The sequence below is a fragment of the Pongo abelii genome, chromosome 6 (assembly GCF_028885655.2).
Source record: "Pongo abelii isolate AG06213 chromosome 6, NHGRI_mPonAbe1-v2.0_pri, whole genome shotgun sequence".
Lineage (NCBI taxonomy): Eukaryota > Metazoa > Chordata > Mammalia > Primates > Hominidae > Pongo > Pongo abelii.
Window position 1 is genome coordinate 9,747,810 of NC_071991.2, and position 18,940 is coordinate 9,766,749.

The 18,940-nt window shown below is 49.3% G+C and overlaps 1 long non-coding RNA gene across 1 annotated transcript; it reads left to right on the forward strand.

The window, feature by feature from the left end:
• The first annotated feature begins 300 nt into the window (after window positions 1-300).
• LOC134761673 (uncharacterized) lies at window positions 301-16,210 on the forward strand. Its single transcript, XR_010140645.1, has 3 exons — window positions 301-415; window positions 2,045-2,225; window positions 15,951-16,210. It is a non-coding gene; the product is annotated as an uncharacterized LOC134761673 (long non-coding RNA).
• Window positions 16,211-18,940: the final 2,730 nt, after the last annotated feature.

The window sequence follows — 18,940 nt, forward strand, 5'->3', positions numbered from 1 at the left end:
TCCCGAATAGCTGGGACTACAGCTGTGCCCCACCACACCCGGCTCATTTTATTAATTCTTGGTAGAGACCAGGTCTCGCTCTGTCACCCAGGCTGGTCTCGAACTCCTGGCCTCAAGCGATCCTCTCACCTCGGCCTCCCAAAGGACTGGGATTACAGGCACGAGTCACTGCGCCCAGGCTTTCTCCCTTTTGACTCATTTTGAGGCCCCTGTCGTCGGATACACGCCCTGGGAGTCGGGGGGTCTTCCAGTATAGGGAACCACCGAGATGCGGGCCCTCCGAAGTCCTAGAGAGGGCGCCTTGGCCGCCGACACCCGCCGCACTTCCGGCCTTTGTGGACCGCAGCGACGGCGTTCTGCGGCTGGTCGGTGCTGTTTGTTGCTGTCACTGCTGTTTGTTCCTGCCAGCGGCTAGGTGTGTAGTTGCTTGGGGCTCCTAGCACGAGGCCTCTGTCCCCAGGCACGCAGCGCCAGTCTCCGTCTGTTGCGCCGTGGGCGCCGCCTCTCTCCGGCCCCTCCTTGTTCCCTGAGCCAGCTGGGAAGACTAAAAGGGTGGGGGCTGGGAGCGGCCCATGGTTCGACCCCTCTTTTCAGGCATCCTTGGAGCATGCAGGCTGCAGATTTCAGGCCGACCCCGCTCGCACCAAAATCCATGCTGCTGTCCGTGGCAGCTCATTTTGAAAATGGCCTGGTAGAAAGTCCAGGCTGTTGAACTGGAAAACGCACTCTGCATCCCTTGACTTGAAGTTTTCATTATTCTCTAACGTGCACTTACCCCCAGTAGAGGGCAAATGAAGATTCAGACAAGAAATATTGCCTTTCCCAAGGACACTCCAGCAAGGGTGCCGGTACTGACTTGGGTTAGCATAAGAGAGAGATGCAGTTGAAAAGCTTGTCGGCAGGGATCAGGGAAGACTTCCAATAAGTGGTGTGTATTCAAAGGAGAAGTAGGAATTGGATAGGTGGACGACATGCTCCACCATCCAAGAAGAACATTCCAGATGGAGCTCGGGCAAAAGCACAAAGTTCGAAAAGTCAGAAGTGCAGGGGAAGTGGTAAATATTTCGACACCGTCTAGATAAATGGTTGTTTGTTTTTGGTTTTTTGGGATGGGGGACAGAGTCTCGCTCTGTTGCCCAGGCTGGAGTGCAGTGGCACGATCTCGGCTCACTGCAACCTCCGTCTCCCGGGTTCAAGCGATTCTCCTGCCTCAGCCTCCCCAGTAGCTAGAATTACAGGTGCCTGCCACCAAGCCCAGCTAATTTTTGTATTTTTAGAGACAGGGTTTCGCCATGTTGGCCAGGCTGGTCTCGAACTCGTGACCTCAGTGATCCTCCCACCTCGGCCTCCCAAATTGCTGGGATTACAGGCGTGAGCCACCGTCTTCGCCCCATCCTGATAAATGTTTATTCTCTGTCGGGGAGTAGTGATTAAGATCTGTGTGACCACAGATCACTTCTGCTCAAAACAGCCAAGCCCCTTAAAAAATAATGGTTTGTTTTCTAGAAATATTATAGCAGGAGATCTGACTGCCATTTACTGGCCAATTTATTTAACCTTTCTGACTTTCAAATCCCTTGTTTCTAGGGGGATAGCGTTTCTAGGGGGATAGCGTTTCTAGGGGGATAGCAATAATATCTTGTAATAGGGAGGAATGGATTAGGTTAATTTGTATAAAGCATCCACCACAGTGTGTGTGGCAGGTAGTATTAATACGTCGGAGGTTTATCATTGTTTTTACTGTTAATAATCATTAAAAATGTGATAGTATCCCTTCCCGTTATGGAGCCTCCTTCTCTGTACAGTAAGCAATGTGGAAAGAGGAAGAGGAGTAAATTCCAGAAAGTGTTAAGAAAGATGTTTGTGGAAATGATAGCAACCTATTCAGTTCTCACAAAATTTGAATGGGGCATCATACTGTCTCTTATTATACCCATAAAATATCTTGTAGCATTTTTATCTGAGTGAAAGCAAGTATGATAATGTATATTTTAAAAAATAAATATACTTTGTAAATCACTTTTTTTTTTTTTTTTTGAGACAGGGTCTGGCTCTTTTGCCCAGGATGGAGTGCAGTGGCGTGATGGTCTCAGCTGACAGCAGCCTCGACCTCCTGGGCTCAAGCCTTGGCCTCCCAAAGTGCTGGGATTACAGGTATAAGCCACCATGCCCGGCCCTCCCTTTCTTTTGTGTCTTTGGATTTGTCTTTGTGGAGAGGCGACCAGGTAGGTCTTTTTTCCTCTGAGCCATTATTAAACCTGTGTTCCTTATGAACTGTATTTTTCTGTTTGAAAGCCCCTGTCTGGCACTCAAAACAAGACCAAGTTAATAGAGTTGGGCAAACTACTCAAAACTATATATATTTGCAATCAAAACTTCAAGAAAAAGCAATAACAATCCTCATTAAAGATGTTAGCACTGGCCAGGTGTGGTGGCTCACACCTGTAGTCCTAGCACTTTGGTAGACCAGTGCAGGAGGATGGCTTGAGCCCGGGAGTTCCAGACCAGCCTGGGCAACATGGTAAAACCTCATCCCTACCAAGAAAATATACAAAAATTCGCTGGATATAGTGGCACACACCTGTAGTCCCAGCTACTCAGGAGGCTGAGATGGGAAGATTGCCTGAGCCCAGGAGTTTGAGGCTGCAGTGAGCTGTGATCACATCACTCCACTCCAGCCTGGGTGATGGAGGAAGACTCGGTCAAAAAAAAAGAAAAAAAAAGGTAGGAGCTTTCCTCAAACATCTTCTCTGTCCATTCACATATCTGTGTTGTAACTGAATCGCAGGGTTCAGTCACTCGCTATTTGCAGAGTCTGATTAACAAGAGCAAAGTGTGGTATAAAGTGACCTTTTTTTTTTTGAGACAGTCTCGCTCTGTCACCCAGGCTGGAGTGCAGTGGCATGATCTCGGCTCACTGCAACCTTTGCCTCCCGGATTCAAGCGATTCCCCTGCCTCAGCCTCCTGAGGAGCTGGGATTATAGGCGCCCGCCGCCACGCCGGCTAAGTTTTCTATTTTTATTAGAAACAGCGTTTCACCATGATGGCCAGGCTGATCTCGAACTCCTGACCTCAGGTGATCTACCGGCCTCGGCCTCCCAAAGTCCTGGGATGTCAGGCGTGAGCCACCACACCCGGCCAGTATCTGTAGCTCTTAGCCCTGGGTCAGTTTCTCCAGAGGAATACCTTCCAGTCTCCTTCCTGAAAAGTCCAAGCCCAGCCGCCACTCTGTACCAACAGAAGTAAAGACTTAACCATTGAAGGTGGGAGAAGGAAGGTTAGGGCTGCCCATCCACGGTGGGTCTGAGATCCCACACCCCTCAGGCCAGCAATCAGACCCCACTGGCCTGAGGAATACCGGGCACAGTTGAGGGTGTGGACGCTACAGAGAAAACAAGAGGATTAAATAGATATTTACCTCCCGACTGGTGAGACCCTCCCTCATCCCTGCCCAGATGGCTACTTTTATCTAGAACAGGAGATGGCAAACGTTTTTCTATAAAGGGCCAGATAGGCAGGGCACAGTGGCTCACACCTGTAGGAGGTGGGAGGATCGCTTGAACCCAGGAAGCAGAGGGTGCAGTAAGCCAAGATCGTGCCACTGCCCTTAACCCTGGGTGACAGAGTGAGACTCTACAGCAAAAAAAAAAAAAAAAAAAAAAAAAAAAAAAACAACTAATTTTTGTCTGTAGACGTAAGGGTTGCTGGCTCTTTCTCCCTCATGCAGCCTCCAAGATGTACTATGGAAATTTAGACATTTATGAATTGCCTTGCAATGGAAAAGGTAGTAACAGCAACTCCGAGAGTTCCTGCCAAGTTCTACCCCAAGTGGAACAAGTTGCTGGTTGTTCCCTTCCCTGGATTTTAACCAAGGTGATAAATACAATGGGAGGAGATATCTGGGAGAGGTAGAGGCTTTGACTCCAGACCTTGAGCTTATTTTTTTCTCTTTTGCTTATTTTTTTTGTTTGTTTGTTTTTTTTTTGAGACAGAGTCTCACTCTGTTGCCCAGGCTGGAATACAGTGTTGCAATCTCGGCTCACTGGAACTTCTGCCTCCCCGGTTCAAGCGATTCTTCTGCCTCAGCCTCACAAGTAGCTGGGATTACAGGCGACCACCACCACCCTGGCTAATTTTTGTATTTTTAGTAGAGACGGGGTTTTACTATGTTGGTTAGGCTGGTCTCAAACTCCTGACCCCAAGTGATCCGCCCGCCTCGGCCTCCCAAAGTGCTGGGATTACAGGCATGAGCCACCATGCCCAGCTGATCTTGAGCTTATTGAAGTCAGAAACTTTGTCCCTGAGCAATAAAAATAGTTTTTTGTTTTCTTTTTCTTTTTTTTTTTTGCCTTTGGGTTCAAGTGATCCTCCTGCCTCAGTCTCCCAAGTAGCTGGGACTACAGGTGCATGCCACCACACCTGGCTAATTTTTTATATTTTGTAGAAACAGGGTCTTGCTGGCCGGGCGCAGTGGCTCATGCCTGTAATCCCAGCACTTTGGGAGGCTGAGGCGGATGGATCACCTGAGGTCAGGAGTTCAAGAACAGCCTGACCAACATAGCGAAACCCCATCTCTACTAAAAATACAAAAATTAGCCGGGCATGGTGGTACATGCCTGCAATCCCAGCTACTTAGGAGGCTGAGGCAAGAGAATCACTTGAACCCAGGAGGTGCATCCAGGCTGCAGTGAGCCAAGATTATGCAATTGCACTATAGCCTGAGCAACAAGAGCGAAACTCTGTCTCAAAAAAAAAAAAAAACAGAGTCTTGCTTTGTTGCCCAGGCTGGTCTTGAACTCCTGGCTCAAGCGATCCTCCTGCCTCGGCCTCCCAAAATGCTGGGATTACAGGTTTGAGCCACCAACCCGCCCCCACCTTTCTTAGTTGCAGGGGCAGAATGGGGGTTTGGAATACAAAAGAGCTGTTCCTGCTACTTACACATGCATATTTTTGAGCAAGTCAGTTCTCCTAGCTAAGTCTTAATGTCTTTATCTCTAAAATGGGGATAATCCACCCTACCTCATTGGGTATTTGTGTAGATTAATAAAATAACAGGTAAAAATCCCTGTCATATCAAGGGTGTTCAGAAAATGGCAAATATTATCATTCTGATTTATCTAGACAAGGAAACTCCAAGATGTTAAGGCATCATCCAAAGGACACACAGCTCATTAGGGGTAGGAGCAGGAATACAATTTGTTTTCTTGACTCTCCAGCTAATATTCTTGCTTCTACCCTGTACTACTTGAAAAGGAGGCTTTAGTTCTTTTTATTGTATTTATTTATTTAGTTAGTTAGTTAGTTAGTTAGTTAGTTATTTTGAGATGGAGTTTTGCTCTTGTCGCCCAGGCTAGAGTGCAATGGCGCCCTCTCACCTACTGCAACCTCCACCTCCAGGGTTCAAGCAATTCCCCTGCCTCAGCCTCCCAAGTAGCTGGGATTACAGGCATGCACCACCATGCCTGGCTAATTTTTGTATTCTTAGCAGAGACGAGGTCTCACCATGTTGGCCAGGCTGGTCTTGCCTGACCTCGGGTGATCCACCTACCTTGGCCTCCCAAAGTGCTGGGATTACAGGCGTGAGCCACCACACCCGGCCTAGTTGTTTTTTTTTTTTTTTTTTTTTGAGAAAGAGTTTCTCTCTTACTGCCCAGACTGGAGTGCAATGGCACCATCTGGACTCACTGCAACCTCCGCCTCTCAGCTCAAGCGATTCTCCTGCCTCAGCCTCCAGAGTAGCTGGGATTACAGGCGCCCACCACCAGGCCCGGCTAATTTTTGTAGTAGAGACAGGATTTCACCATGTAGGTCAGACTTGTCTCAAACTCCTGACCTCAGGTGATCCACCCGCCTCAGCATCTCAAAGTGCTGGGATTGCAGGTGTGAAGCACTGCACTCGGCCCCCCCTTTTTTTTAAAAAAAAACGATGTTTGAATTGCTAAGGTAAGAAAAGTGTCAGGGCTGCAGGATGTTAGGAAATAAACGTTCTCCCCTTTTCTTTCTTTATTTTTTTAGAGACAGGATCTCGCTCTGACACCCAGGATGGAGTGCAGTGGCGTGATCATACCTCACTATAGCCTCCAACTCTTGGCCTCAAGCGATCCTCCTGCCTCGGTCTCCCAAGTAGCTGGAACTATAGGCACATGCCACCACGCTCAGCTAATTTTTGTATTTTTTGTAGACACAGAATCTTCCCATGTTGCTCAGGCTGATCTCAAACTCCTGGCCTCAAGCAACCCTCCGACCTCAGCCTCCCAAATTGCTGGGATTACAGGTGTGAGCCACCATGCCCCACCCCAGTTCTCCCCTTTTCTAACACCACCCTTCCTATCACCTTGGTTTCTGCTGCAGACAACAGGCCCCCTCCTATCACGGCCAGACTTTGAGCAAAGCTGGCTTTTCTGTACCGCATAGTACAGGAGGTATTGGCAAGCACCACTCCTGCCCCACCTTCGCGCCTCCTCCCCACTCTTCTCCCATCCATCTCCACCCCCAGTCTCACCCCCTCCGGATGCAGGCTCTCTTCCCCTGAGCAGAGCTGCTCTTCCTGGGCAGTTACAAAGATTCTTTGTAATGTGTTTACAGGAGGAGGGGGTGAGAGCGGGGCCTGGCTGTACTGATGGGCCTACCAGCCCTGTTTACATAAGCAGAGAAGGAGCCGAAACAGATGACCCTATAGCTCAGGGACCTAGATTAAATACATAACCAAAGTCCAGAGCCCTGTGCCCCAGCCGCCCAGTTTCTAGGCTACACCACACAGAAGCAGCATGGAGGAGCCTCTTGACCCAGGGAGGGTTGTTGACTCGGCTGGGTGAGAGATGTTTGCACAGGGAGGGAGCTAGCAGGGCCATCTGGCTGTTCTGCTAAGCACTGGGCATTTGCAGGTTAGGCACCCTCAGGATTCCAGGGCCCCTGGGAAGACAGCCCCAGCCAATACTGTTTCTTCTTTGGGGAAATTTATAAAACATTGTTATTTTTACATTTTTCACCCAGTAATTACACCCAACCCAAATAAACTGTGAAGTTTTATTTTGCAAAGTGGTGAGAAATGCGGTTCTCCGCATTTAAAACATGGCGATGGCTGGCACCTAAAAGTCCTCTGCAGTTTACAAAGCATTGCCACCTCCGCAATGTCATACCATCCTCAGAGTAGCTAAGTGGGTAGCTATTGCCAAAATCATCCCTATTTTACAGATGAGGGAGTCGAGACTTAGAGAGGTCAGATCATTTGCACAAACCACATGCCCAACAAGAGTGACTCCAAATTTTACGCCCCTTCTACTCTGACACCTTCCTCTCCATTGGGCTGTAAAATAAGGCAAGAAGAGAGCCTGTTCCAATACATGATCGCCTTGCAGGTGGCTGTCAGGAGAGAGTGTCACATCTCATCTCAGACATGCTGGAAGCCAAAGTGGTCAGCCTCAAGGGGCACCGTAGAGGGCCCTGCAGTCCACCCAAGGACACCACCAGCGGGGCGTTCCCAGCACGCCACTCAAAGCTTTACGTGGAGAGGCCAGGCACGGTGGTGCACACCTGTAATCCCAGCACTTTAGGGAGGCTGAGGCGGGTGGATCACCGAGGTCAGGAGTTCGAGACCAGCCTGGCCAACATGGCGAAACCCCGTCTCTATTAAAAATATAAAAATTAGCCGGGTATGGTGGCAGGCACCTGTAATCTCAGCTACTTCGGAGGCTGAGCAGGAGAATCGCTTGAACCTGGGAGGCGGAGGTTGCAGTGAGCTGAGATCACCCCATTGCGCACCAGCCTGGGCAACAAGAATGAAACTCTGTCTCAAAAAAAAAAAAAAGAGAAAAGAAATAAAAAGCCTTACGTGGAGAGACTGAGCCCCCAACTATGTGAAACTACGTGAAACATACACAGAGCATCCCACCACTAGCTGAAATCATGGAGACAAGAAAGGGAACATGTTTAGAATCACAGAAACTTTCCTCCAAGTTTGTTTCCTCTTGTCTCCTCTTGAGCTTTGTCTCCCCACATTCAAACCTGTACAATCTACCTGAAGCTATTACCTGAGTCCCAATTAGTGCTCTATCTACTTTCTCCCAGTTCTTTATCCTCCCTTTTACAACTCAAAACACCAAACCTACCCGAAAGGCATCATCATTCCATCTTCTTCGCAGCCTTTGTCTCTCTGCCTCTTTTTTTTGTTGTTTGTTTGTTTTGTTTTGTTTTGAGTCAGGGTCTCACTCTGTGGCCCAGGCTGGAGTGCAGTGGCACGATCATGTCTCACTGCAGCCTCAATCTCCTGGGCTCAAGTGATCCTCCCACCTCAGCCTCCTGAGTAGCTAGGACCACAGGCACACACCACCACACCTGGCTAATTTTTAAAATTTTTTGTAGAGACAAGGCCTCAGTGTGTTACCCAGGCTGGTCTCGAACTCCTGGTCTCAATGATCCTCCCACATTGGCCTCCCAAACAGTTGGGATTACAGGTGTTAGCCACCAGGCCCAGCCTGTCTCTGTCTCTTAACCCCAACTCTACTACTCCATCCAAACAGCTTTGCCCAGTTTCACTGATTAGAACTTCTCTGCCACCCAAAGGTCCCAGCCCTGCTCCCATCACCCTTAGTCCAGCCCCAGCATCTGGCTCAGCCACCAGGTCCTCCTGGGCTTTTCCTTCTTGTCACTGTCAAATCCTGGTTCCCCTGCCTTCTCCTCAATTTATGTATTTATTATTTATATACACACACACACACACACACACTTTTTTTTTTTGAGACGGACACACACACACACACACACACACGTTTTTTTTTTTGAGACGGAGTCTCGCTCTGTCACCAGGCTGGAGTGCAGTGGCGTGATCTCGGCTCACTGCAACCTCCGCCTCCCAGATTCAAGCGATTCTCCTGCCTCAGCCTCCTGAGTAGCTGGGACTACAGGCGCACGCCACCACACCCAGCTAGTTTTTGTATTTTTAGTAGAGACCAGGTTTCCTCATGTTGGCCAGGATGATCTCAATCTCTTGACCTCGTGATCTGCCCACCTCAGCCTCTCAAAGTGCTGAGATTACAGGCGTGAGCCACCGTGCCTGGCCCCTTTTTTTTTTTAAGACAGAGTTTTTGCTCTTGTTGCCCAGGCTGGAGTGCAGTGGCGCAATCTTGGCTCATTGCAACCTCCACCTCCCAGGTTCAAGTGATCCTTCTGCCTCAGCCTCCCAAGTAACTGGGATTACAGGTGCACACCACCACATCTGGGTAATTTTTTAAATATTTTTAGTAGAGACAGGGTTTCACCATGTTAACCAAGCTGGTCTCGAACTCCTGACCTCAAGTGATCCACCCACCTTGGCCTCCCAAAGTGCTGGGATTACAGGCATGGGCTACTGTGCCCAGCCTGTATTTTATTTATTTTGAGACAGAGTCTCACTCTGTCGCCCAGGCTAAAGTGCAGTGGCACAATCTCTCCTCCTCCGGGGTTCAAGTGATTCTTGTTCCTCAGCCTCCCAAGTAGCTGAAATTACAGGCATGTGCCACCACGCCTGGCTAATTTTTTTGTATTTTAGTAGAGGCGGGGTTTCGCCATGTTGGCCAGGCTGGTCTCGAACTCCTGACCTCAAGTGATCCACCTGCCTCAGCCTCTCAAAATGCTGGGATCACAGGCCTGAGCCACCATGCCTGGCCCCAACCCCAATTTATTCTTTAGTGATCACCTTTCTGTAACAACTGTGTGACTGTGTTTTGCAGCTTTTAAAACAGTTTTACGCAAATGTATATAGAGGTGCCTTCATACAGAGTCTCATTTACAAGTTAACTTCGCTTCCCCGTAGCATCTGTGTTCATTTCCTGCCTAAACTGCTAAATGTGGCTTGTTCGTTTTTTTCTGTCTTCATCTTCAATGTGCCTGGATTCTTCCTGCTATCATGATTTTAACCAACCTACATTCAGGTCTTTCATTACCTTCCTGATAAAGTACTATTTATAAGTTTTTAGTACTCTTTCTACTTTGAAGCCCTGACTTCCTTTCCCCCAACCACTTTATTCTCTCTCTACAGTCACTGTTTTTTTGTTTTTGTTTTTGTTTTGTTTGTTTGTTTTTGAGATGGAGTCTCACTGTGTTGCCCAAGCTGGTCTCACCTGGGCTCAAGCCCTCCTCCCACCTCAGCCTCCCGAGTAGCTGGAATTACAGACATGAACAACCACACTGGCTCTTCTCTCTCTACATTCAGCACCACCATAGATTGTTTTTTGTTTTTTTGGGTTTTGTTTTGTTTTGTTTTGCTTTGAGACAGAGTCTCTCTCTGTTGCCCAGGCCAGAGTACAGTGTACAGTGGCGCGATCTTGGCTCACTGCAACGTCTGCCTCCTGGGCTGAACCCATTCTCGTTCCTCAGCCTCCGGAGTGGCTGGGCATGCAGGCGTGCACCACCACACCCGGGTGATTTTTGTATTTTTAGTAGAAATGGGGTTTCACCATGTTGGCCAGGCTGGTCTCAAACTCCTGACCTCAAGTGATCCACCTGCCTCAACCTCCCAAAGTGCTGGGATGACAGGCGTGAGCCACGCACCTGGCCCACCATAGATTGTTAAAATCAGACTGTGACTCCTGGAACCAGATACTGGAAGGATCGTGTTGCAGGTAAATGACAGCTTACTTCCTGGCCACCGCCCTGGGCTGCCCGGATATGTTTGCACATCCACCCTACGCTGCCTTATGCCATAGGCTCCTTGGAGCAATCACAGTTCTTTTCATTTATAAACTACTCAGATATTTAGAGGAAGTTCCAAGTTGGTCCAGCTGCTCTCCAGATTCCAGCCCAACTCTGAGATGTGTCCCCACAATGTGTGTTCTCTGTCCTCTTACATTTGTCCTGTACCAACGGCAAAACTGGGGAGGCCCTGCTAGAAATGACTCCCAGTTTGCATGTGATGGAAACCCCAGGGATCACAGAAGTTTGAGCATTGCGTGCTAGGGTTGAATCCCAGGATTTCAAAGGGAGTCATGCAAAATTTACAGAATGTAAGCCAAGAGCAGTGGCTTTTTGTTGTTGTTGTTGTTGTTGTTGTTGTTGTTGTTGCTGTTGTTGACAGGGTTTTTGCTCTTGTTGCCCAGGCTGGAGTGCAGTGGCGCTATCTCGGCTCACTGCAACCTCCATCTACCAGGTTCTCCTGCCTCAGCCTCCTGGGTGGCTGGGACTACAGGTGCGTGCCACCACACCGTGCTAATTTTTTGTTTTTTTTGTTTTTTGAGATGGAGTCTCGCTCTGTTGCCCCGACTGGAGTGCAGTGGTGCGATCTCGGCTCACTGCAAGCTCCGCCTCCCGGGTTCACACCAGTCTCCTGCCTCAACCTCCCAAGTAGCTGGGACTACAGGTGCCTGCCACCACGCCCGGCTAATTTTTTGTATTTTTTTTTAGGGGAGACGGGGTTTCACTGTGTTATCCAGGATGGTCTCAATCTCCTGACTTCGTGATCTGCCTGCCTCGGCCTCCCAAAGTGCTGGGATTACAGGTGTGAGCCACTGCGCCCAGCCAGTTTTTTGTATTTTTAGTAGAGACGGGGTTTCACCGTGTTAGCCAGGATGGTCTGTATCTCCTGACCTCACGATCTGCCGAGCTTGGCCTCCCAAAGTGCTGGGATTACAGGCATGAGCCACCGCACCTGGCCTCATAAGTCAGGTTTTATAAGCATAGGGTAATGAGAGTGATTGGCTCTTGAAATGAGGTGATGGCAGGAGGTGTGATCTGACTGAGTCCTGTCATGGGGTGATGCCAGTACTCAATCTGATTGGATCCTGCCATGTGGTGTCCACTTCTTAATTCAGTCCCCCTCTTCAGTCCGAGCACTTGGGTTCCGCCCTGTGGTTGCATGCTTGGTTCATCTGGGCATGCTCAGGTTACCCGACCCTCACCTAGGGTCCGTGGCAACTGAAAAACAACTCACAATTTTGTTACATAAAAGTCGAATCAGATTGATCTGATGCATTTACGCTTCGTGTACTGTGGACAGAGGATGCCCTCTTGTTGGCCCTGATGCAAAGTAGGCGAGCCCCAAAATGGGGCTTAGCCCACAAGGTTTCTTGGCTTTGCCCAGGAAAAAATCCAAGGTCAAGCCAGAGGGAGAAGAAAATTGCTTTATGGAAGAGGCAGTGTTACAGCTGCAGTGGTGTTACAGCTCCGTGACTGCTCCTGCAGAGCAGGGAGTAGTATCTCAGGACAGTTTTGCAGTCATATTTATGCCTACTTTTTTGTTTTTTTTTTTTGAGACTGAGTCTCACTCTGTTGCCCAGGCTGGAGTGCAGTGGCACCATCTCTGCTCACTGCAACCTCCGCCTCCGAGGTTCAAGCCATTTTCCTGCCTCAGCCCCACTAGTAGCTGGGATTACAGGTGCACACCATCACACCCAGCTAATTTTTTGTGTTTTTTTAGTAGAGACGGGCTTTTGCCATGTTGGCCAGGCTGGTCTCAAACTCCTGACCTCAAGTGTTCCACCTATCTCGGCCTCCCAAAGTGCTGGGATTACAGGTGTGAGTGTGAGCCACCACACCTGGCCTACCTACTTTTAATTACATGTAGATTAAGGGGCAGTTAGTGCAGAAATTACTAGGGAAGAGGTAGTAAGTTCTAGGTTGTCAGCTCATTGCCATGGAAAGGGGTGGTAACTCCCGGGTGTTGCCATGGCAACAGTAAACTGACATGGCACACCACTGGTGGGCATGTCTTACGGAAAACTGCTTCTGCCCTGGCCCCATTTTAGCTAATCCTCAGTTTGGTCCACTGTCCAAGCCCCACCTGCAGAGTCAAGTCCCTCCTCCCACCTCAGCACTGCCAGAAAAGAGCTTCAGGATGGAGCCACACATGCCACTCAAGCCCAAGGGTCAGTCAACAGCCCACAGCCCTAAACTCATCTGTGTCCAATGCCAGGCCCTGCAACTGCCGATTTACATGAATCAACTCCATCATGCAAGCCTCATGACAACCCAATGAGGTAGGTGCTGTTTGAATCCTCATTTTACACACAGAGAAACTGAGGCTCCAAAAGTTCAAGTAACTAGACCAAGAGTACATGGTACAGACAAGATGAGAACCAAGGCCATCTGAGTCCTGCGCCCGTCTACTACACACCATAGCTAGGAAGGATATGGCTTAAGCTGACTTGGGAATGAGGCCACAAGGCTGGGGGGCTGTTCGGTTTGTTTTGATTTGATTTGATTAGGCACCAGTGTTCTCATAAACATCCGTATCCAGATGCAGGTGCTTTTGCAGTCATGTGACTGGACGTGCGTGGGCTAGGACTCTGTTGTCCGTGGCTGGAGTCCAAAGCTGAGAACAAAGAAGGAAAAACTTGAGGAGGACACTCCCAGCCCACAGCACGGCACATCAGAGATCCCAGATGCCACCTACGTGACAGGCAGAAATGCTCGCGAGCTTTGCTTGCTCAGCCAGTTTTTCTGCTCCTCAAGTCTGGACAAAAGCAGCAAGAAAGAGAGAAAGGACTTTGTAGAAGCCAAATGCCTTCTGCCTGTTGGTGGGGGCTTCCCTCTCCTCCTCCATGACTGGTTCCCTCGCCCCCTCACCATGAAGACAAGTGAGAATGTCTTCAAAACCTAGGGACAGAGGCTGGGTGCGGTGGCTCTCACCTATGATCCCGGCACTTTGGGAGGCTAAGGTGGGCAGATCACTTGAGGCCAGGAGTTCAAGACCAGCCTGGCCAACATGTGGAAACCCCGTATCTACTGAAAATACAAAAAATTAGCTGGACGTAGTGGCATGCACCTGTAACCCCAGCTACTGGGGAGGCTGAGGCAGGAGAATCACTTGAACTGGGAAGCAGAGGTTGGAGTGAGCCAAGATTGCACCACTGCATGCCAGCCTGCACAACAGAGGGAGACTCCATCTCAAAAAAAAAAAGACCTGGGGGCAGGGCGGGCAGGAGTCCCAGTCACCAGGGAGACTCCATATCTACAAAAAACCTCATCCTCGGCCAGGCACAGTGGCTCACACCTGTAATCCCAGCACTTTGGGAGGCTGAGGCAGGCAGATCACGAGGTCAGGAGATCAAGACCATCCTGGCCAACATGGTGAAACCCCATCTCTACTAAAAATACAAAAATTAGCTAGGTGTGGTGGCACAGGCCTATAGTCCCAGCTACTCAGGAGGCTGAGGCAGGAGAATCACTTGAACCCGAGAGGCGGAAATTGCAGTGAGCCAAGATCACGCCACTGCACTCCAGCCTGGCGACAGGGCAAGACTCCGAAAAAAAAACAAAAAAAACAAAAAAAAAAACACCTCAACCTCTAGTTGAGCATTATTTTAAACAGGAGACTCTCGCACCTAGGCAGGTGGTGGGTGATTCAGCAAATCCACTAAGAGGGGAAGGTGGCCAGGGAGGGGCAGCGGAGCACCAGAGGGGGTCCACATTCCAGCCATTTGAGTGGCCAAGGGTGCCTGAGTTTCTCACAGATCAAATGGACCCAGAAGCAGGTAGCTGGACTTGAGTTGTCCAACTGGTGCCCCCACCCAAGAATCTCCACAAAAGGAGGTTGTGCAGTGCCCTGCTAGGGGCAGAAGGCAGATTGACTGGGACAGGGGACTGAGTAGTAAGCAGGCCCTTAAGGCCCCCTGAGGATTTCATCCCTGAACACCACAAGCCAACGTTTGTGTGGCTGACGCACAGTAGCGGTAGACTGTGTTTTCCAAAAGTGACCATGGCAGTGTTTTTGGTCTCACATGCAATTCCAGAACCACACCACTTCCCATCAAAAGGTGGCATCTGGCTGGGTGCCGTGGCTCACGCCTGTAATCCCAGCCCTTTAGGAGGCCAAGGTGGGCAGATCACCTGAGGTCAGGAGTTCAAGACCAGCCTGGCCAACATGGCTGTCTCTACTAAAAATACAAAAATTAGCCGGGCATGGTGGCAGGCACCTGTAATCCCAGCTACTCAGGAGGCTGAGGCAGGAGAATTGCTTGAACCCGGGAGGCGGAGGTTGCAGTGAGCCGAGATCGCGTTACTATGCTCCAGCCTGGGCGACAAAAGTGAGACTCCGTCTCAAAAAGAAAAGGTGGCATCGCCAGGCATGGCGCCTGTAAAACCAGCACTTTGGGAGGCCAAGGCAGGAGTATCGCTTTAGCCCAGGAGTTTAAGACCAGCCTAGGCAACATAGTGAGACCCCATCTCTACCAAAAAATAAAATAAAATTAGCTGGGTGTGGTGGCGTGCACCTGTACTCCCAGCTACTCAAGAGGCTGAGGTGGAAGGATTGCTTGAACCCAGGAGTTTGAGACCAGCCTGGGCAACATAGTGAAACCCCCATCTCTACAAAAAAATTTAAACATTAGCCAGGCATAGTTGCTCGTGCTTGTAGTCCCAGCTACACGGGAAGATGAGGTTGAAGGATCACTTGAGCCCAGGAGGTCGAGGCTGCAGTGAGCCATGATTGTACTCCAGCCTGGGTGACAGAGTGAGACCCTGTATCATAAAGAAAAAACGGGGGGGGGGGTGCCTATTTTCCCTTCCCTTGAAACTAGGTGTGACTTTATGACTGCCTCAAGGCATTGAATGCAGTGAAAGGGATGCTGGGTGCTTCTAAGATTAGGTTATAAAGGAGATGTGGCCTTCATTCACCTGTCCCCTCTGTCTCTCTGTCACCCACTCCACTTCCTTCCTTCCCTTACCTCCTTCCTTCCCTCCCTTCCATTCCCTTCCCTTTCCTCCTTCCTTCCCTCCCTTCCATTCCCTTCCCTTCCCTTTCCTTCCTTCCTTCACTCCCTCCTTCCCTCCCTTCCTTTCCTTCTTTCCTTCCCTCCCTCCCTCCCTCCCTCCCTCCTTTCCTTACCTTCCCTCCCTCCCTGCCTTCCTTCCTTCCTTTCTTTCTTTCCTCCCTCCCTCCCTGCCTGCCCGCCCACCACCCACCCTTCCTTCCTTCCTTCCTTCCTTCCTTCCTTCCCTTCCTCCTCTCTCTCGCTGGATACTTGTCCTTGGATCCCAGCCACCATCCTATGAGGAAGCCCAGACCACATGAAGAGACCACCTGCACATGTTCGGATTCACTGCCCCAGCTAAAATCTCAGCTGACAGCCAGACCAATCACCAATCTTAGGAGCTGGCGAGCCTTCAGATGGTCCAACCTTTGAGGCCCCACCAGAGGAGCCAGGTGGAGCATAGATAAGCCATCCATGTGGATCCCTTCACCAAATGGAAGATTTAGGAGCAAAATAAACAATGTTGTCATTGCTTTTACCCATGAAATTGTTGAATAATTTGTTTTGCAGCTTGAGTAGCTGGAACACTTTGTTACTAAGGGAAGAGTAACAACCAACAGGAGAGAATAGCTAGTTAAGTAAGAGATTTTTGACCCTCTCCCTGTCTGTCCACTTTGCTCAACACAACAGAGAAGCCACAGCTTCCAACAGGAAAATAGAGAGGGAAGGTGTCTTCGAGAGTCAGATCACTCACTCCTGCCACACCAGGGAGAGGGAAGGGGAGGAGGAAAAGCATAGATCACAGTACCCTTCCCACAGCAGGTTCCCCAGTCACAGCCCTAGCCGACAGTAAAGAAAACTCAGGCCCGGCATGGTGGCTAACGCCTGTAATCCCAGCACTTTGGGAGGCCGAGGCAGGCGGATCACTGGAGGTCAGGAGTTGGACACCAGCCTGGCCAACATGGTGAAATCCCATCTCTACTAAAAATACAAAAACTAGTCGGGCAGGTGGCACACGCCTTTAATCCCAGCTACTTGGGAGGCTGAAGCAGGAGAATCGCTTGAAACTGGGAGGCGGAGGTTGCAGTGAGCCGAGATCACGCCATTGCACTCCAGCCTCGGCGACAAAAGCAACAACTCTGTCAAAAAGAAAGAAGAAAGAAGAAGACTCAGTAAAATGGGACCTTTGGAATCAGGTATAAGACTTGGGGTTTTTTTTTTTTTTAATTTTTTTTAGACAGAGTTTCGCTCTTATTGCCCAGGCTGGAATGCAATGGTTCAATCTCAGCTCACCGCAACCTCCGCCTCCTGGGTTCAAGCGATTCTCCTACCTCAGCCTACTGAGTAGCTGGAATTACAGGCATGCGCCACCACGCCCAGCTAATTTTGTATTTTTAGTAGAGGCGGGGTTTCTCCGTGTTGGTCAGGCTGGTCCCGAACTCCCGACCTCAGGTGATCTGCCCGCCTCCCAAAGTGCTGGGATTATAGGTGTGAGCCACCACGCCTGGCCTAAGACTTGGGTTTTAAACTGGGTAGAATATTAACTAATAGTAGCTAGGAAATATGGAATATTCTCCAGGTGTCATCCCAAAGTTCTGGGATTACAGGCGTAAGCCACCACACCCAACCTGAATCTTCTCTCATATTGATATTTTAAATTCTTATTAGGCAACCCCGAAATGTCCATGAAGATGGTTCACCTATGGGAATGAAAATTACGAGCTATTGTCTTTTGAGGATAAACGGAATATATTCCTTAGTTTCCTACAAAGGGCCCTTGCCTCTTCCTGTGAGACTTTTTCAAAAACATATTTTGGACATTTCTCTTTCATTATCAGACTGTGGCAAGGAGGAAATTGCATGTGGAAATAACTCTCTAGGATAAGCAGAGCCTGCTCTATCCCTTTCCAGGCCTTCTGTGACCTCCCAACTGGAAGTGATAGCAGCAGCGCCCCATCTGGAGTGGCCACTGCCATGATGCTGGCTGCAGTGGGGGAGGCACAGCTGGGATCGCAGCACTCCACGGAGCTGGAGGGAGCTGGGAACATGTGGGAGCCCCCACTCCTTCCAAGTTGGAGGGACAGGAGACCCTCCCTCCCAGGAGTAGCTGCAGCCACCCAGTGACAGCCGCAAACCCGGGCTCCCCTTCAGCGTTGACTCCACCAGCTTTCACAACACGGAAGTCAAACTTAGGCACCCACAGTTTCTAGGGTGCCCTTCAGGAACTTTTATTTGTTCAGGGCAGCCAGCCAATTTTTAAGCACAGTGTCTCTTTGTAATCATAAATCATTACATTTCATGATTCTTTCAACACTTTCGTCTTTGAGTTCTTTCAAAACTCTTGGGTGGATACCACCTGATCTTGTCAGCTGAGCTTGTTTGCTGACAGGTGTAGAACCCTGGGGTTACCAATGTTATTGCCTATATTCCCTCTGACTATCTGTGGGACCAGTAACCTCATTTCTTGGAATCCATCTTTAGGAAGTAATCAAAGATGTCGAGGCCAGGCGCAGTGGCTCACACCTGTAATCCCAGCACTTTGAAAGGCCGAGATGGGCGGATCACTCGAGGCCAGGAGTTCGAGACCAGCATGCCCAACATGGTAAAACCCCATCTCTACTAAAAATACACAAATTAGCCAGGCATGGTGAGTGCACACCTGTAATCCCAGCTACTTGGGAGGCTGAGGCATGAGAATCACTTGAGCCCAGGAGGTGGAGGTTGCAGTGAGCCGAGATCACACCATTGCACTCCAACATGGCAACTGAGGGAAACTCTCTCAAAAAAAAAAGAAAGAAAAGAGGCCAGGTGCGGTGACTCACACCTGTAATCCTAGCACTTTGGGAGGCCGAGGCTGGCAGATCACTTGCTGCCTCTGCCACCCCTGAGACAGCAAGAGCAACCCTTCCTCTTCCTCCTCAGCTTACTCAATGTGAAGACGATGAGTATGAAGACCTTGATGATGATCTATTTCCACTTACTGAATAGTAAATATATTTTCTCTTCCTTAAAAAACAGTGTTCACATGATATGAATGTAGCAGATACTTCCAGGATACCAGCCTCCTCTTCAATACAACTGCAACTATGGTTTTGAACAGTGTTTAAAAATAATATCAATAAATATTTATTTGTATATGAAAACAGGAAAAAGGTAAACTAAAGCCATGGGGATTGTGTTAGGGTGGAGAGACTACAGGTAATTATTTTTCTCCATTTTGCAAATTTCCTTTAATGATACTATCGTTGCTTTTTTTTTTTTGGATACGGAGTCTAGC